The sequence below is a fragment of the Drosophila biarmipes genome, unplaced genomic scaffold (genome assembly GCF_025231255.1).
Source record: "Drosophila biarmipes strain raj3 unplaced genomic scaffold, RU_DBia_V1.1 ptg000030l, whole genome shotgun sequence".
NCBI lineage: Eukaryota > Metazoa > Arthropoda > Insecta > Diptera > Drosophilidae > Drosophila > Drosophila biarmipes.
Window position 1 is genome coordinate 49,500 of NW_026114545.1, and position 15,501 is coordinate 65,000.

Genomic DNA, 15,501 nt, shown 5'->3' on the forward strand with positions numbered 1-15,501 from the left:
TTGAAGGAATTGATATATGCCAGTAAAATGGTGTATTTTTAATTTCTTTCAATAAAAACATATTTGACAAAATTAAGAAACCAATTTATAAAACTCTAAGCGGTGGATCACTCGGCTCATGGGTCGATGAAGAACGCAGCAAACTGTGCGTCATCGTGTGAACTGCAGGACACATGAACATCGACATTTTGAACGCATATCGCAGTCCATGCTGTTATGTACTTTAATTAATTTTATAGTGCTGCTTGGACTACATATGGTTGAGGGTTGTAAGACTATGCTAATTAAGTTGCTTATACAAATTTTATAATGAAATTTTATAAGCATATGGTATATTATTGGATAATAATAATTTAATTATTTTATTCATAATATTAAAAAATATATGAAAAACATTATCTCACATTAGTAAATAATTTGAATGTGAAAAACGAAGAGAAATATTTTCTTTTTCAATCAAATGATACTGAGAAATGTCTAGCATAAAAATTTATCTAGAATTGTCTCTTATTAATGATTAGAAAATAGAAAACCGTTGACAATATTATTGTTCTTCGTTGATTCGTTAAATCAAACAAATGCCATTTATATACAGATATTATTAATATAACGAATTTAATAAAATGTTTTATCATTATATATAAAGAATTAATTGCATATAAAAGTTATACACAACCTCAACTCATATGGGACTACCCCCTGAATTTAAGCATATTAATTAGGGGAGGAAAAGAAACTAACAAGGATTTTCTTAGTAGCGGCGAGCGAAAAGAAATCAGTTCAGCACTAAGTCACTTTGTCTATATGGCAAATGTGAGATGCAGTGTATGGAGCGTCAATATTCTAGTATGAGAAATTAACGATTTAAGTCCTTCTTAAATGAGGCCATTTACCCATAGAGGGTGCCAGGCCCGTATAACGTTAATGATTACTAGATGATGTTTCCAAAGAGTCGTGTTGCTTGATAGTGCAGCACTAAGTGGGTGGTAAACTCCATCTAAAACTAAATATAACCATGAGACCGATAGTAAACAAGTACCGTGAGGGAAAGTTGAAAAGAACTCTGAATAGAGAGTTAAACAGTACGTGAAACTGCTTAGAGGTTAAGCCCGATGAACCTGAATATCCGTTATGGAAAATTCATCATTAGAATTGTAATATTTAAACAATATTATGATAATAGTGTGCATTTTTTTCCATATAAGGACATTGTAATCTATTAGCATACCAAATTTATCATAAAATATAACTTATAGTTTATTCAAATTAATTTGCTTGCATTTTAACACAGAATAAATGTTATTAATTTGATAAAGTGCTGATAGATTTATATGAATACAGTGCGTTAATTTTTCGGAATTATATAATGGCATAATTATCATTGATTTTTGTGTTTATTATATGCACTTGTAGGATTAACAATGCGAAAGATTCAGGATACCTTCGGGACCCGTCTTGAAACACGGACCAAGGAGTCTAACATATGTGCAAGTTATTGGGATATAAACCTAATAGCGTAATTAACTTGACTAATAATGGGATTAGTTTTTTAACTATTTATAGCTAATTAACACAATCCCGGGGCGTTCTATATAGTTATGTATAATGATATTTATATTATTTATGCCTCTAACTGGAACGTACCTTGAGCATATATGCTGTGACCCGAAAGATGGTGAACTATACTTGATCAGGTTGAAGTCAGGGGAAACCCTGATGGAAGACCGAAACAGTTCTGTGACGTGCAAATCGATTGTCAGAATTGAGTATAGGGGCGAAAGACCAATCGAACCATCTAGTAGCTGGTTCCTTCCGAAGTTTCCCTCAGGATAGCTGGTGCATTTTAATATTATATAAAATAATCTTATCTGGTAAAGCGAATGATTAGAGGCCTTAGGGTCGAAACGATCTTAACCTATTCTCAAACTTTAAATGGGTAAGAACCTTAACTTTCTTGATATGAAGTTCAAGGTTATGATATAATGTGCCCAGTGGGCCACTTTTGGTAAGCAGAACTGGCGCTGTGGGATGAACCAAACGTAATGTTACGGTGCCCAAATTAACAACTCATGCAGATACCATGAAAGGCGTTGGTTGCTTAAAACAGCAGGACGGTGATCATGGAAGTCGAAATCCGCTAAGGAGTGTGTAACAACTCACCTGCCGAAGCAACTAGCCCTTAAAATGGATGGCGCTTAAGTTGTATACCTATACATTACCGCTAAAGTAGATGATTTATATTACTTGTAATATAAATTTTGAAACTTTAGTGAGTAGGAAGGTACAATGGTATGCGTAGAAGTGTTTGGCGTAAGCCTGCATGGAGCTGCCATTGGTACAGATCTTGGTGGTAGTAGCAAATAATCGAATGAGACCTTGGAGGACTGAAGTGGAGAAGGGTTTCGTGTGAACAGTGGTTGATCACGAGTTAGTCGGTCCTAAGTTCAAGGCGAAAGCCGAAAATTTTCAAGTAAAATACAAATGCCAAACAAATATATATATTATATAAAATCTAGCTAAATTAATATACTTGAATAATTTTGAACGAAAGGGAATACGGTTCCAATTCCGTAACCTGTTGAGTATCCGTTTGTTATTAAATATGGGCCTCGTGCTCATCCTGGCAACAGGAACGACCATAAAGAAGCCGTCGAGAGATATCGGAAGAGTTTTCTTTTCTGTTTTATAGCCGTACTACCATGGAAGTCTTTCGCAGAGAGATATGGTAGATGGGCTAGAAGAGCATGACATATACTGTTGTGTCGATATTTTCTCCTCGGACCTTGAAAATTTATGGTGGGGACACGCAAACTTCTCAACAGGCCGTACCAATATCCGCAGCTGGTCTCCAAGGTGAAGAGTCTCTAGTCGATAGAATAATGTAGGTAAGGGAAGTCGGCAAATTAGATCCGTAACTTCGGGATAAGGATTGGCTCTGAAGATTGAGATAGTCGGGCTTGATTGGGAAACAATAACATGGTTTATGTGCTCGTTCTGGGTAAATAGAGTTTCTAGCATTTATGTTAGTTACTTGTTCCCCGGATAGTTTAGTTACGTAGCCAATTGTGGAACTTTCTTGCTAAAATTTTTAAGAATACTAATTGGGTTAAACCAATTAGTTCTTATTAATTATAACGATTATCAATTAACAATCAATTCAGAACTGGCACGGACTTGGGGAATCCGACTGTCTAATTAAAACAAAGCATTGTGATGGCCCTAGCGGGTGTTGACACAATGTGATTTCTGCCCAGTGCTCTGAATGTCAAAGTGAAGAAATTCAAGTAAGCGCGGGTCAACGGCGGGAGTAACTATGACTCTCTTAAGGTAGCCAAATGCCTCGTCATCTAATTAGTGACGCGCATGAATGGATTAACGAGATTCCTACTGTCCCTATCTACCCGAGTCGGTGTTAGATTGCTCGTGCGAACAGACGTGTTTTCCGTACGCTCCGCGAGTGTAGCCAATATTGACTGATAGAGACCAGATACGAAGCTAGAAACAGCACGAAAATTCGTGTTTTGTGCCTACGAACCCAGTGCGCGTGTTTTCCCTGTGTAAAAGTGGTGAAACCGGGTGAAATTGGGTTTTTCCCATTGGAAATTTTCCATTGCGCCACGTGTGTCACGAGAGAGGCGCTCTCTTGAGAGAGGCGTTAGGCTTATTTAGGCACATTTTGCCTAAAACAGCTGTGCGGTTTGTGTCATCGCTAAACTTTTATCAGCTGATCAGCTGATAGAGCTTTCCGACCAGCTGATAATAAAGGGGTAAGTCCTTGGTGGAAAAGCTTTTGGGTTGGAACTGCCGATAACCGGCGGATGGCGCCACCCAAAATGGATGTTGGAGATTCTGGCAGTGAGAGTGCTAGTAGTAGGGGAAGCAGTGGGGGCAGAGGACGACCCAGAGGTAAGCGCAATAAAGCGCCGCTGAGGGACGCCTCTAGGTGCAAGTTGATGGCACTGGATGCAACTGCCGCTGACACTGCGACAGCCCCTGCCGCTGCCGCTGCCGCTGCCGCTGCCCCTGCTGCTGCCGCTGCCGCTGCCCCTGTCGCTGCCCTTGCCGCAGCCCCTGCCGCTCCCGCAGCCCCCGCCGCTGCTGCATCCTATGCTGAACACGAGAAGACCTTCGTTGCACCAGCCAGTTCTCTAAAATCCTTCTCGGATAGGGAGTGGAGAGGTAATGGTGCCGTCGCTGCCGAGATGGGGGACATCCGATCGGAGATCGGTAGGATGTTCATGGTCTCCTATGCCAACCCGGCCACAAATGTGAAGGTGCAGTCCGTAGCCAACCGCTACGAGGAGGTTGTTGCAGCCCTCCTTATACGGATTGGAGTGCTTGAGGACCGCCTTAAGAAGCAGACACCGGTTGCCTCGGCCGTCTCATACGCAGCCGCCGCTGCTAGAGGCGCGCACCTTATCGCCTCACCTGCTGCCCCTGTCGCCCCCTATGCCCCTGTAGCCGCACCGCGGAAAATCCGGGAGACCTGGTCGGCAGTCGTTGCATGTGATGATCCGGCCTTATCAGGGAGGCAAATTGCGGACAAGGTCCGCAAAGAGGTAGCGCCTGCTTTGGGCGTCAGAGTGCATGAGGTGCGAGAGTTGAAGCGGGGCGGCGCGATTATTCGCACGCCATCGCAGGCGGAGATGTCGAAAATCGTTGCCTCCGCAAAATTCGCTGAGGTGGGCCTTAAGGTGTCCAAAAACACTGCCGCAAAACCCAGGGTGACGGTACAGGATGTGGACACCACTGTGACGCCGGATGAGTTCATGATGGAGTTAAAAGAGAAAAACTTCGAGGAGATGTCGCTGAAGGAGTTCCAGAAGGCGGTAGTCCTGGCGACCAAGCCCTGGTCAGCAGCTAACAGCGCCACTATAAACGTGACGCTGGAAGTAGATGATCAGGCGTTGGCCGTTCTCGAAAGCGGGAGGGTGTATATCAAGTGGTTCTCTTACCGCTGCCGCTCTCAAGTGCGCACCTATGCGTGCCACCGATGCCTTGGTTTTGACCACAAAGTCAGCGAGTGTCGGTACGCTAGAGAAAACCAGGTCTGCCGCCAGTGCGGACAGAACGACCACGTCGCGGCGAAGTGCAAAAATGCGGTGGACTGCCGTAACTGCCGCCATAAAGGGCTACCCTCGGGGCACTATATGCTCTCGGGTGGATGCCCGATATATAGCGCTGTGCTAGCCAGGGTGCAAGCTAGACATTAACATGTTCAGCTTCATCCAAGCGAATTGTGGTCGAGGCCGTTGCGCTGTCATCGAGCTTGCAAAGCGGATGAGAGATGCTGGCCACCTGTTCGCACTCATTCAGGAGCCCTATGTGGACGCAGGCAAGCGTCTCACTGGACTCCCTGGAGGCATGAGAATCTTCGCTGACAAAAGGAAGAAAGCTGCCATCATCGTGGACGACCCGTCTGCCATCTGCATGCCCATCGAGACATTGACGACGGATTATGGAGTGTGCGTGAGTGTCACAGGAAAATACGGCACCATTTTTCTGTCCTCCGTATACTGCCAGTACTCAGCTGCCCTGCAGCCCTACACTGACTACCTGGATACGGTTCTGCTGCTAGCCAGCAGGACACCGACAATCCTCGGACTTGATGCGAATGCGGTTTCCCCGATGTGGTTCAGCAAAACTCCAGCTAACTCTGGAGACCGTCTGAATCGCGAACGGGGACAGCACATGGACGAGTGGATCATCGCAAGCGGTGTCTGTGTGCTTAATACGGCCAGCCAGGTGTTCACGTTCGATAATCACCGCTCCAGAAGTGATATCGACGTGACCTTCACCAACGAAGCAGCGCGTGTGTGGGCAATATACGAATGGAGAGTTGACTTCTGGGAGCTGAGTGACCACAACATCATCACTGTTGAGGTTACTCCAGATCCAAGCAGTACTGTTGAGAGCCTAGCTCCGGTACCGCAATGGAGGCTCTCCAATGCAAGTTGGCGAAGATTCAGAGTAGAACTAAGGGATGTAGCTGAATGTCTCGAGGAACTGGAGGAATCGCCGTTGGATGATCATGTGTCAGCCCTTCGCTCCATCGTACACGAAGTGTGCGACAGGGTAATAGGGCGCAGGATACCTGCAGCAAGGGGAAACGTAATATGGTGGAATCCTGAACTGAGTACCAAGCGCCAAGAGGTCAGGAGACTGAGGCGCAGGCTGCAGGCAGCTCGTCGGAGTGGCACCGGCGATGTTGAGCGACTTGCCGCTGGATTAAGGCTTGCCTCAGGCCAGTATAAGAAGCTTATCCTGATGACAAAGGAACAAAACTGGCGGGACTTCGTGGGACGGCACAAGGATGATCCATGGGGGCACGCCTACCGAATATGCCGAGGCCGGAAAAAGACAACCGATCTTGGATGTCTTAGGTCGAACGGCGCGCTACTTACGACATGGCACGACTGCGCAGATATACTCCTCCGCAACTTCTTCCCTGTTGCGGAATCCACAGTGCGTGAGGGTATAACTCCTGCTGCTCCACCGACCCTCGAAGCCTTCGAGGTGGCAACCAGCGTCGCGAAGCTGAGAAGCCGGCGATCGCCGGGAATGGACGGCATCACGGGTGGGATCGTCAAGGAGGTATGGCGTGCTATCCCTCAGCACCTGACGAAGTTGTACTCTCGATGCCTCTCGGAAGGATATTTTCCTGCCGAGTGGAAACACCCGAGAGTGATACCGCTGGTAAAGGGGCCAGATAAGGACAGGAGCGATCCTGCCTCTTATCGTGGCATATGCCTTTTGCCAGTGTTCGGAAAGGTGCTGGAAGGGATCATGGTGAATCGACTGAAGGATGTGCTACCGGATGGCTGCAGATGGCAATTTGGATTTCGGCCTGGACGCTGCGTTGAGGATGCGTGGATGCACGCTAAAAACACCGTTTCCACCAGCCGCGAGAGGAGGGTGCTGGGAATCTTTGTTGATTTCAAGGGTGCCTTCGACAATGTTGAGTGGAACGCGGTGCTGGATCGGCTTATCGACGTCGGCTGTCGAGAGATAGACTTGTGGAAAAGTTATTTCTCCGGTCGAAGTGCCAGTATCATCAGCAGTTACGAAGCGGCCACAGTGTCGGTTACACGGGGCTGCCCGCAAGGGTCCGTCAGTGGTCCATTTATTTGGAACCTACTGATGGATGTGCTGCTTCAGCGCCTGGAGCCACATTGTGCTCTGAGCGCGTTTGCAGATGACTTGCTACTTTTCGTCGATGGGAATTCCCGTGCCGATCTGGAGCGAAAGGGTGAGCAGTTGATGGACATCGTGGGAGCCTGGGGAGCTGAGGTTGGAGTGAGTGTGTCAACCAGCAAGACGGCAATCATGTTGCTGAAAGGGAATCTTTCAGACACTAGGAGACCGACGGTACGGTTTGCTGGAGCAAGCCTGCCATACGTCACCAAATGCCGGTACCTTGGCATCTTAGTCGGCGAGCGGATGAGCTTTCTCCCGCATATCTCTGCTCTCAGAGATCGGCTGGCTGGAGTTGCCGGAGGGCTAGCACGGGTGCTCCGAGTCGATTGGGGGCTCAGCTCCCGTGCTAAGAGGACGATATACAGCGGACTCATGGTCCCCTGTGCACTCTTCGGTGCCTCGGTCTGGTACAAGGCGGCGAGCAAGGGCAAGTCCTTAAGACTCCTCACCTCGTGCCAGAGGACCATCCTATTAGGATGCCTACCGGTATGCCGCACAGTGTCCACGGTGGCACTGCAGGTGCTTGCTGGTGCTCCTCCAATGGATCTAGATGCTCACAGGATGGCAGTGAAGTTTAAGCTCAGAAAGCACGTTCCCCTGGACGAGAGCGACTGGCTCTATGGACAGGACTTGTCTGTGTTGGACTGGAAATCCAAGATGGCTCTGCTAGACGAATGTCTGCTAAATGAGTGGCAACTCAGATGGGACCAAGCGGCTCACGGTTTTGTGACTCGCCAGTTTTTCCCAGAGGCAGCGTTCGTCTACAAGAGGAAGGACTTTGTCTTCACCTTAAGAGCCGGATTCTTGCTGACAGGACACGGGTCGTTCAACGCTTTCCTCCATGGTAGAACCCTCAGCACCACAACCGCATGCTCATGTGGAGAGGAGAGTGAGGACTGGCTTCACGTACTATGTGAGTGCCGCCTCTATAGCGATTTGCGTGACTTGGATGCCCTTGGCATTGTTCGAGTCCAAGAACGATGGAACGTCGCAGGAGTAGTCGAGACCCCAGAACGGATGCGTCTCCTAGGAGCTTTTGCTGATGCTGCCTTCTCGAGGCGTAGGATGGAAGCGACGAGGGATGAACCGCAGGCGCCGGGACAATAGTCCCAAAACCCCCTTGCCGTGTGGCAACGGCGAAGAATACTGCCACAGCTTGTCATTGCTTGTCGTAGGAGGCGACTAATATGACATGGTTGCCCCATCCGAGCTTGTCGGAGCTGAAGGGGTGAGGCCCACCGAGCCTGAAATTTCGGTGCCACGGGTTGAGTGGTTCTCCAAGGCTACTCATTGAGGTCGGCCCCCTAGTGGGAGTTTCGTGGTGGCTGTGGTTGACACCTATATCGCGGGTAGAGTCCCCGGGCTCGACGTGGATGTTGCGTTAATACAACTCGGGTGCTGCGACCCAAAGAACAGTAGAGATTTTAGATAGATCTCGCCCCTATGCAAGGGGGAGTGCTTGCCCGACAAGCAAGTACTTAAATTGCTACTGGGGTGGTTGCTATGTACATAGCTATAGCTTCTAGTCCAGGGCGTTGGTTTGGCGCTTAACCCAGACCCTTGCATTATATACTCCCTTGTGGGTATATTAGAATGCCGTGGCTGTAATCCCTTCAGTGCGGAACACGTCACGTTAAATAAGTTCGGAGGGATCCGAGACACACCTGTCCCTATCTACTATCTAGCGAAACCACAGCCAAGGGAACGGGCTTGGAATAATTAGCGGGGAAAGAAGACCCTTTTGAGCTTGACTCTAATCTGGCAGTGTAAGGAGACATAAGAGGTGTAGAATAAGTGGGAGATATTAGACCTCGGTTTGGTATCGCCAATGAAATACCACTACTCTTATTGTTTCCTTACTTACTTGATTAAATGGAACGTGTATCATTTCCTAGCCATTATACGGATATATTTATTATATCTTATGGTATTGGGTTTTGATGCAAGCTTCTTGATCAAAGTATCACGAGTTTGTTATATATTCGCAAACAAATTCTTTAATAAAACGGTGCATTTATGTATTTTTGATTTGAAAATTTGGTATAACTCCAATTACTCAGGTATGATCCAATTCAAGGACATTGCCAGGTAGGGAGTTTGACTGGGGCGGTACATCTCTCAAATAATAACGGAGGTGTCCCAAGGCCAGCTCAGTGCGGACAGAAACCACACATAGAGCAAAAGGGCAAATGCTGACTTGATCTCGGTGTTCAGTACACACAGGGACAGCAAAAGCTCGGCCTATCGATCCTTTTGGTTTAAAGAGTTTTTAACAAGAGGTGTCAGAAAAGTTACCATAGGGATAACTGGCTTGTGGCGGCCAAGCGTTCATAGCGACGTCGCTTTTTGATCCTTCGATGTCGGCTCTTCCTATCATTGTGAAGCAAAATTCACCAAGCGTTGGATTGTTCACCCATGCAAGGGAACGTGAGCTGGGTTTAGACCGTCGTGAGACAGGTTAGTTTTACCCTACTAATGACAAAACGTTGTTGCGACAGCATTCCTGCGTAGTACGAGAGGAACCGCAGGTACGGACCAATGGCACAATACTTGTTCGAGCGAACAGTGGTATGACGCTACGTCCGTTGGATTATGCCTGAACGCCTCTAAGGTCGTATCCGTGCTGGACTGCAATGATAAATAAGGGGCAATTTGCATTGTATGGCTTCTAAACCATTTAAAGTTTATAATTTACTTTTTAAACGACAATGGATGTGATGCCAATGTAATTTGTAACATAGTAAATTGGGAGGATCTTTGATCACCTGATGCCGCGCTAGTTACATATAAAAGCATTATTTAATACAATGACAAAGCCTAGAATCAATTGTAAACGACTTTTGTAACAGGCAAGGTGTTGTAAGTGGTTGAGCAGCTGCCATACTGCGATCCACTGAAGCTTATCCTTTGCTTGATGATTCGATAATAAAATTGCATAATTTATTTGTTGTGTTGAACTTCTTATATAAAGTTCAACCAACAATCTATTTGTATGCATTGATTGTTTGCTTGGCTTTGTGGCGAATTTTTAATCCTTTATATATTACATTCCTAAGGTCTAGATTTTCAAGTAAGAGACCAATTTGATTAACATATCAATATAAGTACAACTCGACCATCTAATAATAACAATATGAATCGTCATCTTATTAGTGACGCGAAGATTGGCAAACATATAATAAAAAAATATTCCTAAGGTCTAGATTTTCAAGTAAGAGACCAATTTGATTAACATATCAATATAAGTACAACTCGACCATCTAATAATAACAATATGAATCGTCATCTTATTAGTGACGCGAAGATTGGCAAACATATAATATAAAAATATTCCTAAGGTCTAGATTTTCAAGTAAGAGACCAATTTGATTAACATATCAATATAAGTACAACTCGACCATCTAATAATAACAATATGAATCGTCATCTTATTAGTGACGCGAAGATTGGCAAACATATAATATAAAAATATTCCTAAGGTCTAGATTTTCAAGTAAGAGACCAATTTGATTAACATATCAATATAAGTACAACTCGACCATCTAATAATAATATGAATCGTCATCTTATTAGTGACGCGAAGATTGGCAAACATATAATATAAAAATATTCCTAAGGTCTAGATTTTCAAGTAAGAGACCAATTTGATTAACATATCAATATAAGTACAACTCGACCATCTAATAATAATATGAATCGTCATCTTATTAGTGACGCGAAGATTGGCAAACATATAATATAAAAATATTCCTAAGGTCTAGATTTTCAAGTAAGAGACCAATTTGATTAACATATCAATATAAGTACAACTCGACCATCTAATAATAACAATATGAATCGTCATCTTTTTAGTGACGCGAAGATTGGCAAACATATAATATAAAAATATTCCTAAGGTCTAGAATCTTAAGCAATAGACCAATTCAACTAAGAGTTGACATATAAAAATATGTTCCTTTTAATGTTAGCAAAATTTTATCGTCACATACTGTTAGTGACGCGAACGTTTTTTTCTCCATGTTTATATGAATGTTTATTCAAAGGTAGAAAGGCAGGATCGTTATTTTATAAGTGAAGCGATAAAAAAATATTATGCAATAGGACATCTATTTATAAATATTTTTAAGTCTTAGAAATTCAAGTAAAGAGATTCAAGAAATTCATTCAACTTAGAGCGCACATATAATTAAAACTATTCCTGAGGTTTAGAAACCAAATTAAATAAAGAGGACATATAAACGTATGTGGTATTTTGATGGTAGTAAAAATGTATCGCGATATTATTAGTGACGCGACCAATTTTTATACTCTTTGCTCCATGTGCAAATATATCTAGTGTTTAGATAGTCAATTAAAAATGACAATTTTAACTAAAAGACTTAAAAAAGTGTTTGTCAAACTTATAATTTTGTCAATACTATATAAAACGCCAATCATATCCTTATAAAAGTAAATACGGTATATGGTTATAAATACAAAACCATATATAAATAAAAAAATGAAATCGTATGTATATGGCTTATAGGTATAATACCTATAAGGCATAATAATGTATAATATTAGCAAATATACATATAAAAGTGCATAAATTGTATAGATATGGCATAAAGAAGGCATTTATGAGAATAGCTAGTAGAATTTGCCCATACACTACTAGCGAAATGAGATATTTATACCTAGTGAGGGCGGCACTAGTACTATAAATTGTGGCAAAATAAATCTTATGCAAATGCATAGGATTTTGTCAATACCGTACAAAAAACTAAGTAAAACGTATGGATATTGAAAAATAAATGGATTATATTCATAAAATACGAATATTTCTTGCATTCTCTTGTTATACGAGAGAATATCATACGGAGCGGGCAGCCCCTAGTATAGTAAGCAGTCGAATGGGAGACAGCGTGTCCAAAAACACCTATAGGGAGGTGGTCGTTGGCGGACCTCTCCTCGTATTGGTCAAACTTATGATTTTGTCAATACTATATAAAACGCCAATCATATCCATATAAAAGTGAATACAGTATATGGATATGAATAAAAAACCATACATAAATAAAAAAAAATATGTATAAAAAATTATACATATATTTATATTAAGCAATCGTATGGATGTGGCTTATAGGTATAATACCTATAAGGCATAATAATGTATAATATAGCAAATATACATATAAAAGTGCATGAATTGTATAGATATGGCATATAAGTGACATATTTATGAGAATAGCTAGTAGAATTTGCCCATACACTACTAGCGAAATGAGATATTTATACCTAGTGAGGGCGGCACTAGTACTATAAATTGTGGCAAAATAAATCTTATGCAAATGCATAGGATTTTGTCAATACCGTACAAAAAACTAAGTAAAACGTATGGATATTGAAAAATAAATGGATTATATTCATAAAATACGAATATTTCTTGCATTCTCTTGTTATATGAGAGAATATCATACGGAGCGGGTAGCCCCTAGTATAGTAAGCAGTCGAATGGGAGACAGCGTGTCCAAAAACACCTATAGGGAGGTGGTCGTTGGCGGACCTCTCCTCGTATTGGTCAAACTTATGATTTTGTCAATACTATATAAAACGCCAATCATATCCATATAAAAGTGAATACAGTATATGGATATGAATAAAAAACCATACATAAATAAAAAAAAATATGTATAAAAAATTATACATATATTTATATTAAGCAATCGTATGGATGTGGCTTATAGGTATAATACCTATAAGGCATAATAATGTATAATATAGCAAATATACATATAAAAGTGCATGAATTGTATAGATATGGCATATAAGTGACATATTTATGAGAATAGCTAGTAGAATTTGCCCATACACTACTAGCGAAATGAGATATTTATACCTAGTGAGGGCGGCACTAGTACTATAAATTGTGGCAAAATAAATCTTATGCAAATGCATAGGATTTTGTCAATACCGTACAAAAAACTAAGTAAAACGTATGGATATTGAAAAATAAATGGATTATATTCATAAAATACGAATATTTCTTGCATTCTCTTGTTATATGAGAGAATATCATACGGAGCGGGTAGCCCCTAGTATAGTAAGCAGTCGAATGGGAGACAGCGTGTCCAAAAACACCTATAGGGAGGTGGTCGTTGGCGGACCTCTCCTCGTATTGGTCAAACTTATGATTTTGTCAATACTATATAAAACGCCAATCATATCCATATAAAATTGAATACAGTATATGGATATGAATAAAAAACCATACAAAAATAAAAAAAAAATATGTATAAAAAATTATACATATATTTATATTAAGCAATCGTATGGATGTGGCTTATAGGTATAATACCTATAAGGCATAATAATGTATAATATAGCAAATATACATATAAAAGTGCATGAATTGTATAGATATGGCATATAAGTGACATATTTATGAGAATAGCTAGTAGAATTTCCCCATACACTACTAGCGAAATGAGATATTTATACCTAGTGAGGGCGGCACTAGTACTATAAATTGTGGCAAAATAAATCTTATGCAAATGCATAGGATTTTGTCAATACCGTACAAAAAACTAAGTAAAACGTATGGATATTGAAAAATAAATGGATTATATTCATAAAATACGAATATTTCTTGCATTCTCTTGTTATATGAGAGAATATCATACGGAGCGGGTAGCCCCTAGTATAGTAAGCAGTCGAATGGGAGACAGCGTGTCCAAAAACACCTATAGGGAGGTGGTCGTTGGCGGACCTCTCCTCGTATTGGTCAAACTTATGATTTTGTCAATACTATATAAAACGCCAATCATATCCATATAAAAGTGAATACAGTATATGGATATGAATAAAAAACCATACATAAATAAAAAAAAAATATGTATAAAAAATTATACATATATTTATATTAAGCAATCGTATGGATGTGGCTTATAGGTATAATACCTATAAGGCATAATAATGTATAATATAGCAAATATACATATAAAAGTGCATGAATTGTATAGATATGGCATATAAGTGACATATTTATGAGAATAGCTAGTAGAATTTGCCCATACACTACTAGCGAAATGAGATATTTATACCTAGTGAGGGCGGCACTAGTACTATAAATTGTGGCAAAATAAATCTTATGCAAATGCATAGGATTTTGTCAATACCATACATAAACCGTATGGATATTGAGAAGTTAATAGATTACATCTATAATATGAGAAGTATTTTAGTATTCTTATTAAATAAGAGAATACTATAAGGGTGAGTGGCAAAGAGAATTGAATATACCCGAATGGGAGACAGCGTGTCCAAAAACTACTATAGGTGGTGTGGCAAATATGAGGAAGGCAATATATCCATATAATGAAAATAAAAGTGCGTTTTCTTATTATATAAGAGAACACTATATGGGTGAGTGGCAAAGTAAATTGAATATACCCGAATGGGAGACAGCGTGTCCAAAAACTACTATAGGTGGTGTGGCAAATATGAGGAAGGCAATATATCCATATAATGAAAATAAAAGTGCGTTTTCTTATTATATAAGAGAACACTATATGGGTGAGTGGCAAAGTAAATTGAATATACCCGAATGGGAGACAGCGTGTCCAAAAACTACTATAGGTGGTGTGGCAAATATGAGGAAGGCAATATATCCATATAATGAATATAAAAGTGCGTTGTCTTATTATATAAGAGAACACTATATGGGTGAGTGGCAAAGTAAATTGAATATACCCGAATGGGAGACAGCGTGTCCAAAAACTACTATAGGATGGTCAATGGGCCGGCCGTCTGCTATTGACATATGTCAGTAGAGAAGATATTATCCGTCAAATTTGTTTCTTTATTCATTTATTTGAATACGAGACTTGGCTCCGCGGTTAATATTTTAAGCCCAAAGATAATAACGTTGAAACAAAGGCCAAGTTTCTATTGTACATAGAATAACAAATTGTTTCCGAATTTTATCGTTAATTTTAGGAGGTAGGCTAACATGATTTATATTATATGTGTATTATTAAATAATAATAGTACATAAAAGTCTACCAAAGAAATATAAAAATGTAATTATGAATACATTTTCAATATTAATATCAACTTATATTGTTGATAATAAAAAATAGCTATTAAGAGAGTTATTTAAGAAATTATATAATATATAATAAAGAGTATATATATAAATAATATATAAGTATATATTATTTAAGAAATAAATATAGTAGTAATAATTATATATATACACTCGGTTCTATTTTATATATTACCAGAGACTTATATGGATATATATAGATAAATTTTAAATTTATC

At 40.9% G+C, this 15,501-nt stretch overlaps 1 non-coding gene and 1 pseudogene across 1 annotated transcript; both read left to right on the forward strand.

Moving 5' to 3' along the window:
• The first annotated feature begins 91 nt into the window (after window positions 1–91).
• On the forward strand, window positions 92–270 carry LOC127012219 (5.8S ribosomal RNA). Its single transcript, XR_007765734.1, has one exon. It is a non-coding gene; the product is annotated as a 5.8S ribosomal RNA (ribosomal RNA).
• Window positions 271–672: 402 nt separating this feature from the next.
• On the forward strand, window positions 673–10,120 carry LOC127012216 (large subunit ribosomal RNA; annotated as a pseudogene).
• Window positions 10,121–15,501: the final 5,381 nt, after the last annotated feature.